Here is a 20,628-nt window from a genome sequence, read left to right as displayed (position 1 = left end):
ATATTTTTGGCAACTGTGGAATCTCATATATTTGTATACGAAAGGATAATATTGAAAAAAAAATTTTGTACCGTACAGGTGCAAAATTACATCACAGTGTACCCCGCATTTTTTGACAGTTTCAAAAATGGTCAACTTTGGTACAAGATTTTACACGGAAGCGATTATTCAAAAAATTCGAAAAAAGAACTACTTATTAACTGAATCTGTCAAAACGAATCTGCTTCATAATTATTAATAAATCTTAATTATTATTGTATTTATTAACAATAACAGAAGACAATGTTATCTCTGGTTCTATCCCAGGCGCGAGCTGACAGTGAGTTCAGGCTTTACGAAGCTTGATTGAGGCTTGGTCAGTATTGGTTGAAGATTGGTGGGACAGCGAAAGCAAGGCTGCTTGAGTCCGGAATAGTAACATCGATGTAAACCTGACGCTCAGTCTTTGTTGAAGACTGGCGTTCAATCTTCAATCAATGCTGCGGAAGCCGAAAGCAGGACTGAACAAGACTGCTTCCACTGTTCCCAAATTTACACGCTTCTCACGCGTTTATTCAATATAACGTGAATATATTAATTATTATTATTAATAATAAACAGTATTGTTATTAACATATATGTATCTACATATTTAGAGAAAGGTAGATTATGCATTTTGAGTCCCTCTAATTATGCGCTTAAATTGTGTACAATTATGCGGAATTATGCAACTAAAAAGATGAATTCTGCGTTAATTATGCGATAAAATGAGCATGATTATGCAGAATTATGCAATTAAAAAGAATTCTGCTTCAATTATGCGCTAAAAAATGTTCATTTTACAAAATTATGCTGCATTTAAAAAAAATTTTTGATTTGGAACAGTTACTGGTTATTTTTCGAAACCAATTTCCCGAAAGGCCCTATCCCGAATGTCTAAAATCCCAAATACCTTTTTCCCGAATCTAATTTCCCAAAGATTTATGTACCCAAAATTTTTTTTTGTTTTTTATTAAAAATAGATATATGTGCGACTCCAAGTAAGAATTTAGTTTTTTTGGAGTAAGTAAACCAATTGCAATAAAATTCAGGAATTTTAATCTACACATAAAAAGAAATGTTTCCACCACACTTAATTCAGAAAAAAAAAATGAAAAATTGTTTATATTATGTTTATACAAATTTTTATAAACAAAACAGGCATTAAATAATAATTAAATAACTCTTGAACGACCAAACGAAATTGAATGAGGCAAACACTAAACACATCTTTGCTGTGGTTTCTTTAAGATTCCGAAAAAAATTTTAACAACGGAAACATCTTTATACTAATTAGACATTCAGACACGGCCTTTCGGGAAAATGACCGGAAACGATGTTACTCATCATATATAGTACTTACTGCTTTTTAAAATTTAAGATTTATTTAATTTTTCAATAACATTTAACAAGTTAGTTAATAGTTTAAAAATTTATTTATTTTATTATTTAATTTAAAAAAATATTTTAAAAATAAAGAAACTAAAAAAAAATTTGCCATGGTTTTTAGTTAAAAAAGCACTATTTTGAAAATTTTGAGTCTATTCTGCGATCATTATGCAAAAAGAGTACAATTATGCAGTGAGTAAAAAATTATGCAATATTATGCGCTCTAGAAACATGTTGTAAAAGGTTTAAAACATGAATTAACATAATATTATAATGTTTCTACTTGATTTTAAAAAATTATGCAATTATGCAATCGCATAATCTACCTTTCTCTATACATATTTAATAACAATAAGTTATTATTATAATAATTATATTATTTTCATATAAATATTATATTACTAACAATAAATGTCATTCAACATAATAATATTGAAAAATAATTTTAGCAAAAAAAGACAATTTGTGATAATTGGTACATTTTTTAACTTCATTTTTAACAGACTTTTAATATTATTTACAAACAAGTTCACAAGTTTTTTTTCACAACACTTATTAATTATACAGATTAAATAGTAATTTTATTATTTTATGTAAACGCTTATAATGAAAAAATCCGCTCGCATGTGGGATCGAACTCACGTCCCCCCGCACCAGACGCATTCCGGAAGTCCTTGACGCAACCACTTAAACCGCACGGCCACTGAGTCTCGATGAGAACTCGGGCAAATCTAATATATTAATGCCAGTGCCGTATATTTTGTTACTTATAAGGGCAAAGTGAAAACTATGACTAAAAATTTTACACATACTAATCCTGAATTATTTTAATTATTAAAAATGAATATTAAATAACTCATAATAAAATTATAATCATTACAAAATTCAACTTTTAAAACATTTTAAAATTAAAAATATTTAATGAATAATTTAATAAACATCGATAAATAAATGATATTTTTTATTATTCAGTAACAAAATTATTAACATTTATTATTAGATATATTAATAATATATTATTTAAATATTTATAATTTGGAATAATAATGAATTATAATGTTAAATATTATAATTATTATTAATTATAATAATATTTATTAATTCAATAATAATTATTAATAATTATAATAATTAATTAATTAATAAATAATAATTAATTAAATTAATATTAAAAATTAACATAATTAATAAAATTACTAAATATGATGCAGTCTCAGGAATATTTATTGCACATTTTAATTATTATTTATTAATTATAATTATCTATAATAATTTTGAAAACATTTATAAAAAGAAATTTCCCATTTAACTTTTATTAAATATGAAAGTTACAATTAAATAATATATTTATACTAAATAAATATAAATATTTATTTATCAATTGATAACTTAATGTTAATTATTATTATTATTTGAAACAATTATTATAATTATTATAATGTTATTTAATTAAGTAAACACGGTAATAAATAAAGATAAACTGAATATTGTGTAAAGATTGATTCAAGCTTGAATGAAGAATAGGATGTTCGAGCTTCACTCATAAAGATTGACCGAGTTTTGAATCGAGCATGGGACGAGCATTGGGCCCAATGTTGAACCAATATTGAACTAATATTGAGTGACAGTGATGTAAAGACTGCTTCTACTGTGGGTTACCCACACTGAGCGTTCAAGACTCAATCAAACTTTAATTTATCGTCAGCATTGGTCTTTCGCGCCTGGGTAATAGTCTAATTGAAATAAATCAAATTGGAAGTTGTAAATAATTCATCTTTTTATTATCTTAGCTGATTAAGAAAAACGAAATGCTTCTATTAATTACATTTTTCAACATTTATTTGGACAGTGGCGGATCCAGAATTTACTCCAGGGGGGGGGGTCATTTATAGATTCGGCGAGCAACGACCATAATTAGCTGACCTTTTTTTTTAAGTAAATTTTTCGCCCCAGGGGGGGGGGGGGTCATGACCCCCATGACCCCCCCTGGATCCGCCACTGTATTTGGACAGTTTTTTTTCTTGAGAACAAGTGTAAAACGGTTGCAAAAACCCAATTTTTTTCGACAAAATCTTAACCCTGTCATAAATAATACTACGAACTTCTCCAAAATGTGGACTCAGAACAAAGCTTAGAATTTTTTTCACATAGGCTATACAGTGCATGCCAGATTTTTATTTATGACAGGGTTAAGATTTTGTCGAAAAAAATTGGGTTTTCGCAACCGTTTTACACTTGTTCTTAAGAAAAAAAAACTGTCCAAATAAATGTTGAAAAATGTAATTAATAGAAGAATTTCGTTTTTCTTAATGAGCTAATATAGTAAAAAGATTAATTATTTACAACTTCCAATTTGATTTATTTCAATTAGACTATTAGAACCAGAGATAACATTGTCTCCTGTTATTGTTAATAAATACAATAATAATTAAGATTTTTTAATAATTATGAAGCAAATTCGTTTGGACAGATTCAGTTAATAAATAGTTCTTTTTTCGAATTTTTTGAATAATCGCTTCCGTGTAAAATCTTGTACCAAAGTCGACCATTTTTAAAAATGTCGAAAAATGGGGTACAGTGTGATGTAATTCTGCACCTGTACGGTGCAAAAATTTTTTTTCAATATTTGCCTTTCGTATACAAACATATAAGATTCCACGCTTTCCAAAAATATTGGTCATTTTTTTCAAATAATTTTTTTAACAGAGATATTTCAAGTCAAATTCGAACATTTTTCAGGGGCCTATCATTTTCTCGCGGATAGTATATATATGTGGACGTCCACATGAAAAGGGCCCATATTGTCGGTTCTAGTTAAAATTGGGAAAATAATGGAATTTTAGAAAAATTAAAAATTGATATTATTACCGCAGAATAAGAATGAAAGCTAATATTTTTTATGGAAATCAGAAAAATGTCAGAGAAATACTAAATCAAATGTTCGTGAATCGACTAAAACGATTTTCTTGTAATCGTCATTACTTTTTTAATAGCTACATTTTTAATAATTCTTATCCGCCTTATTGCTACTTTTGTAAAATTAATTATCGAGTGCGAAGCCTGCATATTATATAATTAATAAAAATTTCGTTGAACGTAATATTTTCTTTGCACTTTTTCCCCCATATTATTACATATACCAAGAACATTAAAACTGACTTTATGATAATATAAATGAATAACGAGATGTTGAAGGAGCCGGTGAACAAAACACTGGAGCAAACGTGAACAAAGAAACTTTTGTTGTCGGGGGAGGACACAGTCGCTTTATGTGCACTTATTATATCCATTTAAAGGCATTGTGGAAGATCGCAGTCAGCATAATGTTCTGCAACAACTATACACTTTCTGGCGCGTTCATTCTCTCTTATAGCAAAGTCTATAAATTACTTGAGGATAAACTTTACAACCGTAATAATCATAGATAGATTATGTTTGTGGCATAATTGTTAAGAAATTCAGAAAAAATAACCTCAAGCTAAAAAGTGGGAATCCTTAAATATAAAAACTAATTCTCCTATACCGCCTTTGGACCTTTTTTTTACCATTTTACGACTTTTTTTGAAATTTGTCGACGAAATATTGTGGCTCACCCCAAAATATTGTAAACTGCAATAAAATCGGAAAAAAATTCCAGGTATCGAAAAAAAATGTTTTCAAACTATTGATGACGTTTAATAGGTTGTCGTGGATTATGCAATAAACAGCTTAGAAATAAAACTGAAACGGTCTTTTTTTACGACGTTTAAAAATATCTAATTTATACGAATTAGAAAAACTTCTAAACATTGTTGTTTAATGTGAAACAAATTTATGTGGGACAACATTTAAAAAGTTGTGGATAGGATCTTTTTTATACTTGAGAGGGTCTCCTCTTTAAATTAGTTTTAATGCTGAGTGACGGGATTGGTTTGCTTGTTTAGGATTCTTTTTTTTGTGTATTTGTATGCGTGTGTGTATTTGTGTGTGCGACTTCCGTATGTCGGCAAGCTCTCGATTACCCCCCTTGAAAACGTTGGATGAATAAGAATATATATATATATATATATATATATATATATATATATATATATATATATATATGTATATATATATATATATATGTACACAGAATTGGAAGGACACTTAGCGGAGGTTAGTGCCCGCAGCTACTTTATTTACTCGGCAGTCAACACTTAACAATCCACCTCTGTATACAGTAGCGTTTATGTTAACGCAAACAATACTCTGGTGCAAATAACACTTTTAGAATCGAACAACCATGACTTTGCGGAATCAACGTTTCTATGTTAATGACTCCTTTCAGTCCGCCTTTGATCATTCAGAAATATCTAAAAAAGTGTGTTCACTTTTTAGTTAGGATCATTGTAACTTTCGAATTTTTCACCATTTCATCATGATAATAAGAAATGGAAATTAGATATTAGGATTCTTATTTTCTGATATCAGGGACGCTTACCGTGTAAGCTTTCGGCACTCTTGTGGAGACGCATTCTGATTCTCTAAGAAGGAGTTTACACCGTAAGCCTTAAATATAAGCCTCCGCGCGCATAAACGGATATACCTCCAGGAGCATATATTTGCGCCTGCGCGAACACGTGGTCAAGGCAAACTCTTTCACAACACAGCTGCAGGCAAACACTTTGCGCAGACGCAAGTATATCCTCATGGAGGCATATCCGTTTATGCTCGCGGAGGCTTATATTTAAGGCTTACGGTGTAAACTCCTTCTAAAGTGAATTTGTTAGAACTTACATTATACACAATTTTATGTGGAAGAAATGTTCATTATCAGTATTTTTATTTATTTTAGTTATTAAGTGTTTTACAGCGTAGATAATCAATATATATATATATATATATATATATATATATATATATATATATATATATATATATATATATATATAATAGAGGAATTAGAATTTAAACAAATTTGCAACAATATTAATTTGTAAATGGTACAAGTTTTGTTTAACAGAATTTCATGTTTTAGAATTATGTTTTATTTGAAATTTTGATTTTGAGAATTTTTATTTACTATGATTCTCATTTAAAAGAATTTTCAAAACACAAAATTTATCCTTAATCGAACTATCATTACGCAGTATTCACATTAGGGGCCGTACACATAATATGTCACGCGAACAGGGGGAGGTCAATACATTTGTGACGACCTATAGAAAAAATGGCGATAATGTATGGGCCAGTGTGTGACATGGGGTAGGGGGGGGGGTCTAAAATGGTCAAAAATCGCGTGACGTATACATATTATGTGTACGGCCATAGATCCGATTTTGATTTCTCGTAAATTTTAATTGCTAAAATATTTATTAAATAAAATAGTTATTTAAAGAATTTTTTAATTGACAGAATAAATATTAGAATTAATTCTTTCTTAGCCAAATTTTTATTCCTAAAAATGTTAACAGACATAAATTTCATTTGAGCAACTTTTTATTTGACAGAAATTTCACATATATAGCCGAAATTCAATTGTACAGAATTTATGATTACTATCCGCGAGAAAATGATAGGCCCCTGAAAAATGTTTGAGTTTGACTTAAAAAATCTCTGTTAAAAAAATTATTTGAAAAAAATGAGAAATATTTTTGAAAAGCGTGGAATCTCATATGTTTGTATACTAAAGGCCAATATTAAAAAAAAATTTTGCACCGTACAGGTGCAAAATTACATCACAGTGTACCCCATTTTTCGACATTTTCAAAAATGGTCGACTTTGGTACAAGATTTTAGATGGAAGCGATTATTCAAAAAATTCTAAAAAAAGAACTATTTATTAACTGAATCTGTCTAAACGAATTTGCTTTATAATTATTAATAAATCTTAATTATTATTGTACTTATTAACAATAATAGGAGGCAATGTTATCTCTGGTTCTAATAGTCTAATTGAAATAAATCAAATTGGATGTTGTAAATAATTAATCTTTTTATTATCTTAGCTTACTAAGAAAAACGAAATTCTTCTATTAATTACATTTTTCAACATTTATTTGGATAGTTTTTTTTCTTGAGAACAAGTGTAAAACGGTTGCAAAAACCCAATTTTTTCGACAAAATCTTAACCCTGTCATAGATAATACTACGAACTTCTCCAAAATGTGGACTCAGAACAAAGCTTAGAATTTTTTTCACATAGGCTATACAGTGCATGCCAGATTTTTATTTATGACAGGGTTAAGATTTTGTCGAAAAAAATTGGGTTTTCGCAACCGTTTTACACTTGTTCTCAAGAAAAAAAACTATCCAAATAAATGTTGAAAAATGTAATTAATAGAAGAATTTCGTTTTTCTTAATCAGCTAAGATAATAAAAAGATTAATTATTTCCAACTTCCAATTTGATTTATTTCAGTTAGACTATTAGAACCAGAGATAACATTGTCTCCTGTTATTGTTAATAAATACAATAATAATTAAGATTTTTTAATAATTATAAAGCAAATTCGTTTAGACAGATTCAGTTAATAAATAGTTCTTTTTTAGAATTTTTTGAATAATCGCTTCCATCTAAAATCTTGTACCAAAGTCGACCATTTTTGAAAATGTCGAAAAATGGGGTACACTGTGATGTAATTTTCACCTGTACGGTACAAAATTTTTTTTTCAATATTATCCTTTCGTATACAAATATATGAGATTCCACAGTTGCCAAAAATATGTCTAATTTTTTTCAAATAATTTTTTTAACAGAGATATTTCAAGTCAAATTCGAACATTTTTCAGGGGCCTATCATTTTCTCGCGGATAGTAAATGTATTTGCTAAATATCTTTAGTCAGATTTTTTATATTTGTTGTTAAAGCCAAAAATGCACCCTGGGGCGAAAAGTTAAATGTATTTTTACATGTTGTTAAAAATGTTTTTTACATTTTTCGTTTTTTTGGGGTTTATTTGTTTAAAAATTATTTATTTGACATTGGGCAAGTACTCTGCAAAAAACAAGACCGTTCACGTGAAATAAACAAAAAAAATTTTTTTTTTTTGAAATTTTAATTTATTAACTTTTTTTATTTATTTGTTTATACACCCGTCTTAAGCCTACAATCTTGGCTATATACAAGTGTTTTTACAACCGTAGAACATTCCTTACAAACATTTCTTAATACTAAATTTTTGCGCCTACAGAGCGACTCGAAAATTAGGAGTATTCGCATTTGCCTGGACCACCCATCTAATGGCCGGTTTTCTCGCCGCAGTGGAGAGGAAAACTGTATAAAACCTCTCCGAGTACAACCGGTTTATCGACAGTCGAATTCTAATGGTGTGTACCGGACAATAATCGACGGTGCACATCATTATACTTCGACGTCAAACCTCCCGCTCAGATTATCTCATGTGCCGGAAAAATCCCAGGCTAATGGGCGCGAACCAAGTATCCTTGGTCCGCCCACCGAGCCAATATGTCGGTAATTTATTAACTTTATAATACTATTCTAAAGCTTTTGTTAAATAAACACAGATCTTTTATTAACTAAATTACTTGTTTACGTATATACTTTAACTTAACTATACTACTTAACACCTATCAGAAAAAAGTTTTAGTCAGCTAGAAATAGAATTTAACATCTAACCCCAGCCATTTAACATTATATAGCTAATAAAAAACAAAATTTTCAAAAAAAGACAAAACATGTATTTTATGCGAAAATATCAGAAACTTTTTTATTGAAAGTTGTAGAGGACAAGTTGCCCTACCCCAGGCGGAAAAGTCGGACGAACGTCGGAGTTTACAACCGGCTGGGATCCGCGCCCGTACAAACCGCAAGTACCGACGGTCTGTACCGATTCGGATCTGAAAAAGCACGGCGCGGTACAGATTATGCTCCGACTGTCGGAACCGTCTTCCCACTATTGTCAGTACTGGCTCGGTACTGGATTTCTTCCGCCAGCGGATCTTATTCTTCTGCGGCGTCGGAAGAATGACGGATATGTTGAGTCTGTACTGGCTCGGTACTGGGGAGGATCCGATTGCGGATCTCGTCATTTATTGTCACATTATAAATTAAATAATTATTACAAGTAATTGCATTATTTTAGAAAATAATTATTAATAATAAATGAATCTAATCAATATATTAAGTAATTATTTATTAAGACTTTTTTAAAAATTAAATAATTAAAAAAATTCGTTATTAATTAATATTATATATTATTAATTAACATTAATATTATTGAGAATTAATAATAAATTATTAATATTAATAATAATATTAATTAATAATATCTCAATAATAATTGAATAATTGTTTCTCAATATAATAATATTGAAGGTAATGATATTAATAATTTTAATTAATATCTTAATAATAATAAATTTATTGTTATTGATATATTATTAATTAATATTAATATTGATAATTTATTATTAATTCTTAACAATATTAATGTTAATTAATAATATCTTAATAATACTAAATTTATTATTATTGACATGTTAATTAAAATTATTAATATTATTACGTTCAATATTATTATATTGAAAAACAATTATTCAATATAATATGTATTATATAATAATAAAAATATAACAAGTTTCTTTTTTAACGAAATATTGAAATAGTCCTAAATATACATTCAATAAAGTATTGAAAATATAGCGGTATCATTGACGCGTAGTAATTCTGCAAGTTTTATTTGAGCTAGTGACACTTGAGAGTATTTAAGATTTGAGAGTCCCATGCGAGCGTAGCATAGTGGTTAGCGTGCGAGATTTCGGTGCGTAAATGTTCGGTTAGGCGTAGGTTCCGTACCCCCAAGCGTTAGGATTTTTCAAATGTCTATGTAATAAAAAATTGCGTTTAAGTGTATAAAAAAATAAAAAAAATGTGTAAAGTGAACTGTCAATGAATTGTCATCAGTATTTATCTTTTGCAATTAATTATTATTTTTTTATTGATATTTGTTGAAATTATCATTTGGATCCGATCCGGTTGTCAGTTGGTAGAATGCCAGCGCTCGGCTGGCTATTAAATGAAAAATCCACGGTGGGTAGAGTGCCAGGTCCCAGCCGGTTGAATTATACACGGAACGGCTTCTCCCGGCCGGTCAGCGGGCGGTAGAATGCCAGTTCCGAGCCGGTTGCCAGCGCGCTCCTGGCCTAGTCACTATTCGGTAGAATGCCCGTTCACATTCGGTTGGCAGGCGGTTCCGAGCCAGTACAGTTACACCGGCGTCAGTACGGGCTAGGATCCGCGCCGGTTGGAAATTTCCGCCTGGGACAATATTGATATATAAATATTTGCATCTAAGCGGATTATATTTTCTAAAAAAAATCATTTATGCAAAATTTAACCTTTCGCCCCAGTCTCCCCTACTATAAATTCAAATTTTCTAAAATTTTAATTTGAAACTATTTTAAATTCAATTATTTATAAAAATTGCAAACGCAACTTTTCTAGAATTCGATTATTATTTATAGAATTTTTAAGTGAAATAATTCCTTACATAAATTATAAATAATAATTTCATGACAGTTCTTCAAAAATTGGATTGTTTAAAATAAATTATTGTCAGAAATAGAAAAAATTTAGGGTTTTTGCATTAAAAAATGTTAAGATTTATAAGTTTATAGTGAAGTAAAAATTTTAAGAACAGTTAAATTTTTTTGAGAAATTTCATTGAAAATAATTGAAATCTTGCGAAAATATTTCTTAAAGAATTATTTAAAATAAATTATTGTCAGAAATGGAGAAAATTTAGGGTTTTGTTTTAGAATTGGTGGTAATTTCATTTTACGAGGCAAACAAAAAAGACACAAAAATTCAATATATTTTCTTCTGAATTCTAAAAATTTAATTTTCTTTAATATACTTTTCTAAAAATTTTCTGACTTTTCCCTAAATCCTCAGACTTTTGTGACCTGTGGCAACCCTTTGCTTAAGTCGGATTCAAAAGTGTTGGCCCGTCACTTTCAATGCTTATAGCTTGTCCAAAAAAAATCTTAGAATAAAGCAATAAAAAATTTCTGACAAATAAAGTATTCTTCACTTGAGTAATGTAAAATCTGTTTTGCAAAAAAATTTTTTACAGACTTAGCAATCGAAAATGTTGCGAAAAACACGTATTTTCAAGACATTTTTCACAAGGTCAACTTTGGTGGGCTACCAAATGAAATATAACTTTTTGAAAAATGTGAAAAAATTCAAGTGAATACATTGAATTTTCTAAAATGTAATAGGTTTTACCGAGTTAAAAAATTTTTATTAATTAACTATTATAATACACTTTTCCACAATAATGTTATCTCTTCACTTAATTGAGCTAGAGCTTTCGTTTATGTCATAAAATAATCCGTTTAATTATATGATTAATATGCAAAAGAAACAAATCAATTTTAGTGATAGTGATTTTAGTGATACTTTTTAGTAATACTTTATTTGTCAGAAATTTTTTATTGCTTTATTCTAAGATTTTTTTTGGACAAGCTATAAGCATTGAAAGTGACGGGCCAACACTTTTGAATCCGACTTTAGTTTGCAACAACCTTGTAACATTTTGTTATTTCTTGCAATATTGTAGCAATCTTTCATATATCAAAATTTCAGGAAGCTTTCATATCAAACTTTTAAAAAGTTTAGAATTAAACACCGTTTGGAAGCATAATTTTTGCCTGATAAATTTACCCATTAAAGTATAATTTTAAGCCCTAAAATTAACTTAATTAGGTTTAAGTTTAAAAATAGGTTAGTTTCCCTGTAATTTTGGTAATATTGTAGGGTAAGCTTACTGCAAGCTTACCGCAAATTTCCATGTTATCTAATTTACATCTATAAAGAAAAATTTTTAAAAACATTTTTCTTCAAATTCTTCTTTTTAAGGTGAAATAAAATAGAAAGTATTTTTCTTCCACGAAGCAAAATATATATATTTGTGTAAGAAATACACACGGAGAAACTTTTTCTTATAATATTAAATATATTTGGTTATGTTTATTCTAAAAGTACGTTAGAATGTGAGGATTTTTCGTGCGTTGTGCTAATAATTTCAACATTAATACGAAAATATGATAAGTTCGTTATATATTAAGCAACCTTCGGTGTACAAAAATTACTATCTGCATTAGAAATAGTCTTATTTTTCTTTAGAAAAGAATAAAATGCTAGTTTTTGTTTGTGAAATAATACGGTAATTCTAACCTTTTTTACACATATAGATAGAATATATAAGAGACATTCTAACGTAACATACCAATTTTGGAAGGACTGCGGGCGGACTTAACCGATTTCACCCGAGCATCACCGAGTCCATCACCTGACGTCGCGAACTAACCCTTATGTTTTCGAAGTTGAAATTCACACGTGTATTAAAGAAAAAAACCTTTTATTAATAAACGTGAATGTCTCCTCATGCCAAATTAAATTCAAGAACTGTTCCTCAATATAACATAATTTTTTTCACGACTTTTACTTATTTACATGATTTGATTAGTAAGTTATTTTAAAAAATGCTCTCTCTCGAAGGCACATATTTTTCCACTCGTTTAATATATAAGGACGATTCAGCTGTGTACTTCTAACGAATCGTGCGATCTTTCGGTTTCCGTGACCAATCGTCGTGTCTTTACTTGCGTGTGCGTGTGTGCGTTAATAATATAGGTTAGGTTCTTACGTCGTGTTAAATATATTTACCTACAGTTACAGTGACATACACTAATGCCATCTACCATCAGATCCAAGTATCACTATCGTCTCTATGAGTATCTATAGACAATTAATTTGTTGTGTTTCTTTTTAATTCATGGCTTTCCCAACTTTGCAAAAATTATTATTTTCTTTCTAAAACAACATACTAATTTTCGTTAGTTTCCTTATGAAGAACTGTAAAATATATACTGAATGAGTGTTTTTGATAGTCTCAATAGCAATTTCTATAACCTATGTCGTTTTTCCCTTGAATCTAACCTAACATACTAAAATGTCTCACCAGTTTTAAGAATTAGTGGTATTAAAAGTTTCTCCGTGCATAAACTATATATGTATGTATAGCTATATAGGAAGAAGCTAAAAGTTTTTGTACATTCGACTAAAGTTTGGTGAACACGAAGCAGGGCATTCATTTTTAAGAGCGATCGATCTGGATGATTTATGAAATCACTTTCACGTCGAGCGCGTTGATTGATCACAGCTGTCCTGCTCGACCGGTTGAAAGATTGAGCTAAGTGTGCGGAAATGTTCATAAGAAATGTGGCGTTAATTATTTCCTCAGATAATTTCCAGCTTGATTCTCATATATAAAAATATTTTTCCATTGCCTTTTTTATAATATGCGCAACGAACTATAGGAAAAACGTATATATACGCATTTACCTCCGAATCAATCAAATACAAAACTATAAAATTATTCTATGATACTGAAAAAAATTTATTCGATTCAAATAATCGATTATCTTGTCTATTAGCAAATGAATATTTATTTTTTTGAAATAATTTCTATATTTAAATCAATTAAATATTATGGTTTAAATATTGAAATTATAGATGCAAATAAGATTTATTTGGTTCAAATAAAATTTATTTGATTCAAGTAAATATTCATTTGATAGACATATAATCGGTTACCGTTAACTGGGACTATTAGGAACAGATTTCAACATAACTTTTTGTGTTTTGAAATATTGCCTTAATTTTTGTTTCTTTTCTTGATCTTGGCGAGCACATTGAAGGGTTGAATAATTGTCTTGATCAAAGCTGGAATTTTAAGCAAAAAAGACAAAAAAGACTCTTTTTTCGAAATTACAAAATGGGGCTATTAGGAACAAGGCGGTAAAAACCATTGGAAAACGTATTTAAAGTTAAAGAAGTTATTTTTTATTGCTCGAAAGTACAAACACAATTTAAAACAAATGTAAAAACAAAACTAAAAGAGTAGCCAATGTGTATTTTAAAAGTTGCTGGTCTCATCAGTTGAGGTCGATGATGAAATCACTGGTCGTTTTTTGCGACTTGTCGGTCCCAACACTCTTTTACAATTTAGAACCATCTATGAACACTAAATTACACTAAATTACACTAAATTAAGTATAAGTCTTTAAGGGGATGGTGGGGTCCAGCTTTTTGTTACGACCACTAGAAACATTATTGGTGCTAATGTATGTAACAGTGTCTGACAAAAAAAATGGTAGGGTTTCAATTTGCAAAAGAATTTTAGGTAATTTATGGATGGCTTCTAACGATACTTATAAGTTTAAACGCGTTTTTCTCAAAATAACGTTTTCTTGATTTTAATAAATAATAACTCGTTTTGTTTGTTAGCATGTCCTGTGTGAGAATTTACCAGAAAATGGTCAAAAAATTAAAAAAAAACATTTTTGCTAGAAAAATACTAGAAAAATACTGAAAAACATTGTGTATTTTGCAAAAATTATTGAAACCTAGAGGTGTGCAAAAAGCTCGAATAGCATGGTCGAGCTCGAGCCGGGCTCGATACTTGAGCCAGGCTCGAGTTTTAGTTACTCAAAAATATTTGAGTGCTCGAAAAATCCAAGTGCTCAAAATTATTTTAGGTTTAATACTATACACGTGTCGGATGGAATTTGGTTCAAGTTCGGATTGATTCTGCTCAGCTCTGCTAGAAAAACGAAAAGCTTGAAATACTCGATCGAGCTTTTTGCACAACTCTATTGAAAACCTATGCAATTTTTTTTATTTTAGTCCATTTTTCATTAATGATGGTAGATTTCTATGCAAGACACCTTCCTTTTTAAAAAGCAATTTGGATTTTTTGTTTCCGATTTGTCAATCTTGAGATAAACTGTCCGCAATTGGACAACTAACTATACTTGGAGTTTCGATCTGAATGCTGTCTGCAGATTATGATATTAAATAAAAATTAAAAACAAACCATTATTTTTATTCTCTAAATATGTACTAATATAGGCAAAAAGGTTTTTAAATATTTATAATAAAAGACCTAAGAAATTTTTTTTTTTTAATTTGGTCTTTTAACCGGCCCTTTAACGCCCAAATGGACAAAATTTTGGCATGAAGTTTGAGGACTTATTTCGGTACTTAAAAATCAATAAAAAAATTCACGATCCATCATTTTTTATGTTTTCATATGCGCTCTATCGAATGGCGTTAAAAAAAGTCAAAAATTCATAAACAAAAAAGTTATTAATGTTTTTTATAAAAAAAAGTCTGATTTTTTTCCAATTTTTGTTTAATTTTCAATTTTTTCTACTATGAAATAGCGGGAAAATAATTTTAAATGTTACAAATAACGAGACATAGATATATAACCTAGAAGATAGGACTATAGAGAAAATGAAAAATTAAAATGGCGGCTCAAAAATGGAGTTTGAAGTTCAAATTTTTTTCAAAATTTGATTCGAAAGTACGAAATTGTTAAAAGTGTTTAGATCAGCCTGAAATGTGTTACTCGGGGGTTTTAGGGGTCGCTGATCACGAATCTGAAGTCCAATGTTAAAAATTCAAAATGGCGGATCCAATATGGCGGACAATTTTTCTAAAAACTTGTTAAATTTGCTTGAAACTTGTTACTCGAGTGTTTTTGGGGTCGCTGATTACGAATATAATGTCCAATTTTTAAAATTGAACGTGGCCGCTCCAATATGACAGACGAATTTTTAGTTGAAATTCGATAATCACGTTTTTTAGCCATTAAAATACTTAAAATATTGTTAATGTTTTCCAACTTTCACAACGTGAAGGTAAACGTGAACTGGAAAGTCTTTTCTTTTTATTTTTAAATTTTATATTTTTTTTACTTTTTTATTTTTTTTTGATTTTTTATGTATTTTTCTTCTTTTTATTTGTTAATTATAATTTTTGAATTTAACGGTCAGAAAATGGAAATGTATTTGTTTTATTTTAATCATTAGGTACTTATTTCATGGTCAAATTGAAAAAACAATTTTTTTATCTCCAACTTGCAGCTCTTGTAAAACCTTTCAAAAATCATTATTCACAGTTTTAATTTGATTAATTTTACTTATCAATGTATTAAATTGAAAAAAAGATATTTTAAGAAAAGACAAAATTTATTTTAAAAATAAAAAAAGACTTCCCTGTTCATGTTTACATCCACGTGTTGAAAGTTGGAAAACATTAAAAATATTTTAAGCATTTTAATGGCTAAAGAACGTGATTATCGAATTTCAACTGAAAATTTGTCTGTCATATTGGAGCGGCCATGTTTAATTTTAAAAATTGGACATTACATGTAAATGTCCACGAGAAAACGCAGCTCAGCTCTAAAAAATCAATTTTGAGTTTTTTATGCTAATCGATAGATATTATATAATTTTTTCAAATGCAAAAATCAGAACTTGTAAATGTTAATTACTTTCGACAATATAACTTTTTGAAAACGTTATATTGTATGCATTCCTACGTTCTGCTTCTGCTTCAATCATTTACGTTTAGGTGCTAAGCCGCGTTTTTTCGTGAACAGTCACATATTCGTAATCAGGGACCCCAAAAACCCTCGAGGAACAAGTTTCCAGCAAATCTAATGAGTTTTTAGAAAAATTGTCTGCCATATTGAATTCGGCATTACGAATTTTGAAAATTGGACTCCAGATTCGTAATCAGCGACCCCTAAAACCCCCGAGTAACAAATTTCAAGCTAATAATCTAATGAGTTTTTGAAAATTTGTCGGCCATATAGAATTCGACATTTTGAATTTTGAAAATTGGATTTCAGATTCATAATCAGCGACCCCAAAAACCCCCGAATAACAAGTTTCAAGCAAACTTAATGAGTTTTTAAAAAAATTGTCCGCCATATTAAATCCGCCATTTTGAATTTTTAAAATTGGACTTCAGATTCGTGATCAGCGACCCCAAAATCTCTCGAGTAACAAGTTTCAAGCAAATTTAATAAGTTTTTAGAAAAATTGTCCGCCATATTGGATCCGCCATTTTGAATTTTTAAAATTGGACTTCAGATTCGTGATCAGCGACCCCTAAAACCCCCGAGTTACACATTTCAGGCTGATCTAAACACTTTTAACAATTTCGTACTTTCGAATCAAATTTTGAAAAAAATTTGAACTTCAAACTCCATTTTTGAGCCGCCATTTTAATTTTATATATTTATATAATCCATTATATATGGATTTTAATAAATCCACGCCGTTTGTGAATTTTGATTTTTGTCTCATAAATCTTACTGTAAATACAAAATAAACATATTTATTACTTAGTGAACTCAATAAAGTTTCCCATAAGAAATCCCTTTAATAAAAAACAATCACTTTGAGAAGTTAAAAATGAAACAACTTACCTCGGCAATCAAATGTTTTTAACATTTGAAACTTCACTAAAACACATTAATTTACTTACAAGCTACTACTGTTCACAAAATAATAATTAATTAAAAAATATTGCCAGTTACCGAAGCAACAATTTTTCAAAAGCAATGTATCACAATTTATCGATAAACGGCGCCGGTAGCATCAACTCAACCCGAAAACAGAATTTTGTTCCTAATTTAGCCCTAGTTTACAATACTTGAATCAAATAAAGTTCTTTCCAGTGTAATATACAAAAAATTAAAATTGTAACTAAAATTTGTATAACTAACAGTATTCAAAATAACAAAACAATACCAAAAATCTATAGATATATGCATAAAATGTAACAAAAAAGAATATCATTACTTGTTTTGCATCGAAACATTTTTTTTCAATACCAAACATTTATAGATATTTATAAAATGTAACAAAAAAGACGACCATTATTTGTTTTGCATGGAAACATTTTTTTTTGTATAAATAAATTACCTCCCTCGCTTTTCTAAGCACAATAAAAAACGAAGAAACTAATTATAGGTTACATCTAATGTATTACCGTTGGAAATAATGACTTAGATATAGTGCAAATCTAAAGCAATTAGTTTCTGTTACATATGCAGGCTAAGCAATTAACTGTTAACTGACTTTCATATGTCGACTTCTTGACAACACATTTGCATTTTGACATACTAATTTTATTTCAGGAAATACTTTCTAAACTAATAAGATAATAATATTAACAGCTCTTTTCAAATCTTGTCAACTTTTACCTTTCTTATACTTGATTTAATGTTCGTCATTTTTTTTTAATAAGATATTTTTTTCTCGTCCAGTGAATAAGAAAATGACTTATCATTCATATAATAAATTTAAAATGAATTTAAAAAAAAACTCTAAAAAAGGCGAAATACTAAAAAAATTTAGTGATTATTCAATTTTTTTGTAAAGTAAATTTTTTGTTTATTCAATTTTTTTGTAAAGTAAATTTTTTGTTTATTGAAGTGAAAGATAACTTTCTAGGAAATTGTCCACTTTATAATATTCACATTGTCAATATAAATATCTCACGAGTGCCTTGATTTTCTTTTTCTTTTGAAGTGGTTTTTACGCCGATTGGCAATCGCTCCAATAAATTCAGTGAAATCATAATGCATCTTTATATCACATACAAAGGTATAGTTTTCGATCTTTCTCCCCATGTTATACCTGTCACGCCCATCTTTCTGTACTCTCTCTCAAAATGCACCCTCAAATATTTCATATTGACACTTTCGGACATTAACTCCATTCGTCAGGGACTACCACCCAGTGACACATTCTCCCATGTGACACGGCAAGCACTCGTCGGCTTTCAAGCCGAGTGGCAGCTGCACCTCAGTGTCATTATATGTGAACTTTTCTCCACACCATCTCCTTTCAATAAAAAAAACATTTTCAAAATTCAAAAACATACGTTTCGAAATATTATTTCAATCGTTTTTTAATTAACTTACAAATTCTTTTTATTTTCTTCAACCTCGATAATTTGTAAAACAAAATTGTTTATATAATTTAAAAAAATTACTTTTAATTTACTTTTTTATTACTTCTATTTTTTCTCTATTAAAAAAGACGCAGAATTTTTTTAATGCATGTCTTAGAATATTGCGCCCGCAATATCGGAGGAGTGGGGATTATTATTTCACAGTATTTCTTATTATTTTTCTACTACAAGCTTTGGATCGATTTTAAGGCCTAAAAATGATCTTTAGTAGATAAAAAAGTTTAAAAAGTAGTTTATTTAATTCAGTGTTGTCACAAAAATTTCATTCTGCATTTCCCTGACATTTCACTGAATTCTCAATTCAATTATTCAAAACTTAATAAGTAATTTACTTAAATAAATATTTGTAAATACTTCTTATTTATTTTTCCATTAGAAGAATTTCAACTTAAAACCATTTGAAATTTAATAATTTATAAAAATTACAACTTTTAACTAAATTACCCTTCAATTATTTTAAAATTAATTATTTTCAAATTCAACTATTTATTACAATTTTTAACGAAAATTCATTTCTAGTTCAATTATTTTTAACAATTTTCCGAAAGTTTTTCGACAATTCAATTATTTAAATATAAACATTCAATTTTTTATAATAACTGTAACTGTCCATGTCGGGCTGGTAGTAGGTCGCCAGTTTATTAAATTTACTATAATATATATATTTATTTTTCTTTTTTCATATTTCCTTTTGTTTTATCATACCAACCCCACATAACCTTGGAGTGCGGAATCCGCAAGGTATCTGTAGGCAGATTTCCCAAAAGTCGCTAAGCAAAAAAAAAAAGATTATTTTTAAAAATATTTTTAAATAATTTTTAAAAGATAATTGTTCAATTATATAAAAATAAAAAATTTCGTAAAATTATCCATTTTTTGAAGAATTTTAATTAAAAATTTTGAACCTGATTAATTTCTCTACAATATTAAAATCGATTCTAAAAAAATTTAATGTTCTTGTACTCTCTAAATTTGAATTATAGTTAAAAATAACTAATTTGATAGCAAAAAGTCAGTCACTAATTTAAATAGTAATATTTTACTAATGAAATATATTTAATATTGACTAATTATTCAGGCCAGTCGGTGAGTGCAAAAAGTGCATAAAAATACAAACAGCAAAGTCTGAGTGGTTTTTTGTAGTTTGAGGGCCCCATATAAGAGCCCCATAGTTTGCTCTCGATTTCCGGTTGCAAAATATGGTGTAAACAATCGTCAAAGTTTGGAAAACGTAGTTTTTCGATGACTGTTGCTTCCGGTTACATTTTAGGGGAAAAAGTTGTTATTCAAAGTTGTAGAGCTTGAAAATACCTTTCAAATGACGGGTCATACGTTAAAGAAGGTTAATTAGTTTAGTTGCAAATGAATTTAAACCATTCAAAATAACACTTTGCTAAT

This window comes from Leptopilina heterotoma, unplaced genomic scaffold (assembly GCF_015476425.1).
Source record: "Leptopilina heterotoma isolate Lh14 unplaced genomic scaffold, ASM1547642v1 Lhet_70, whole genome shotgun sequence".
NCBI classification, from domain to species: domain Eukaryota; kingdom Metazoa; phylum Arthropoda; class Insecta; order Hymenoptera; family Figitidae; genus Leptopilina; species Leptopilina heterotoma.
Note: the sequence above shows the minus strand (reverse complement) of the source record.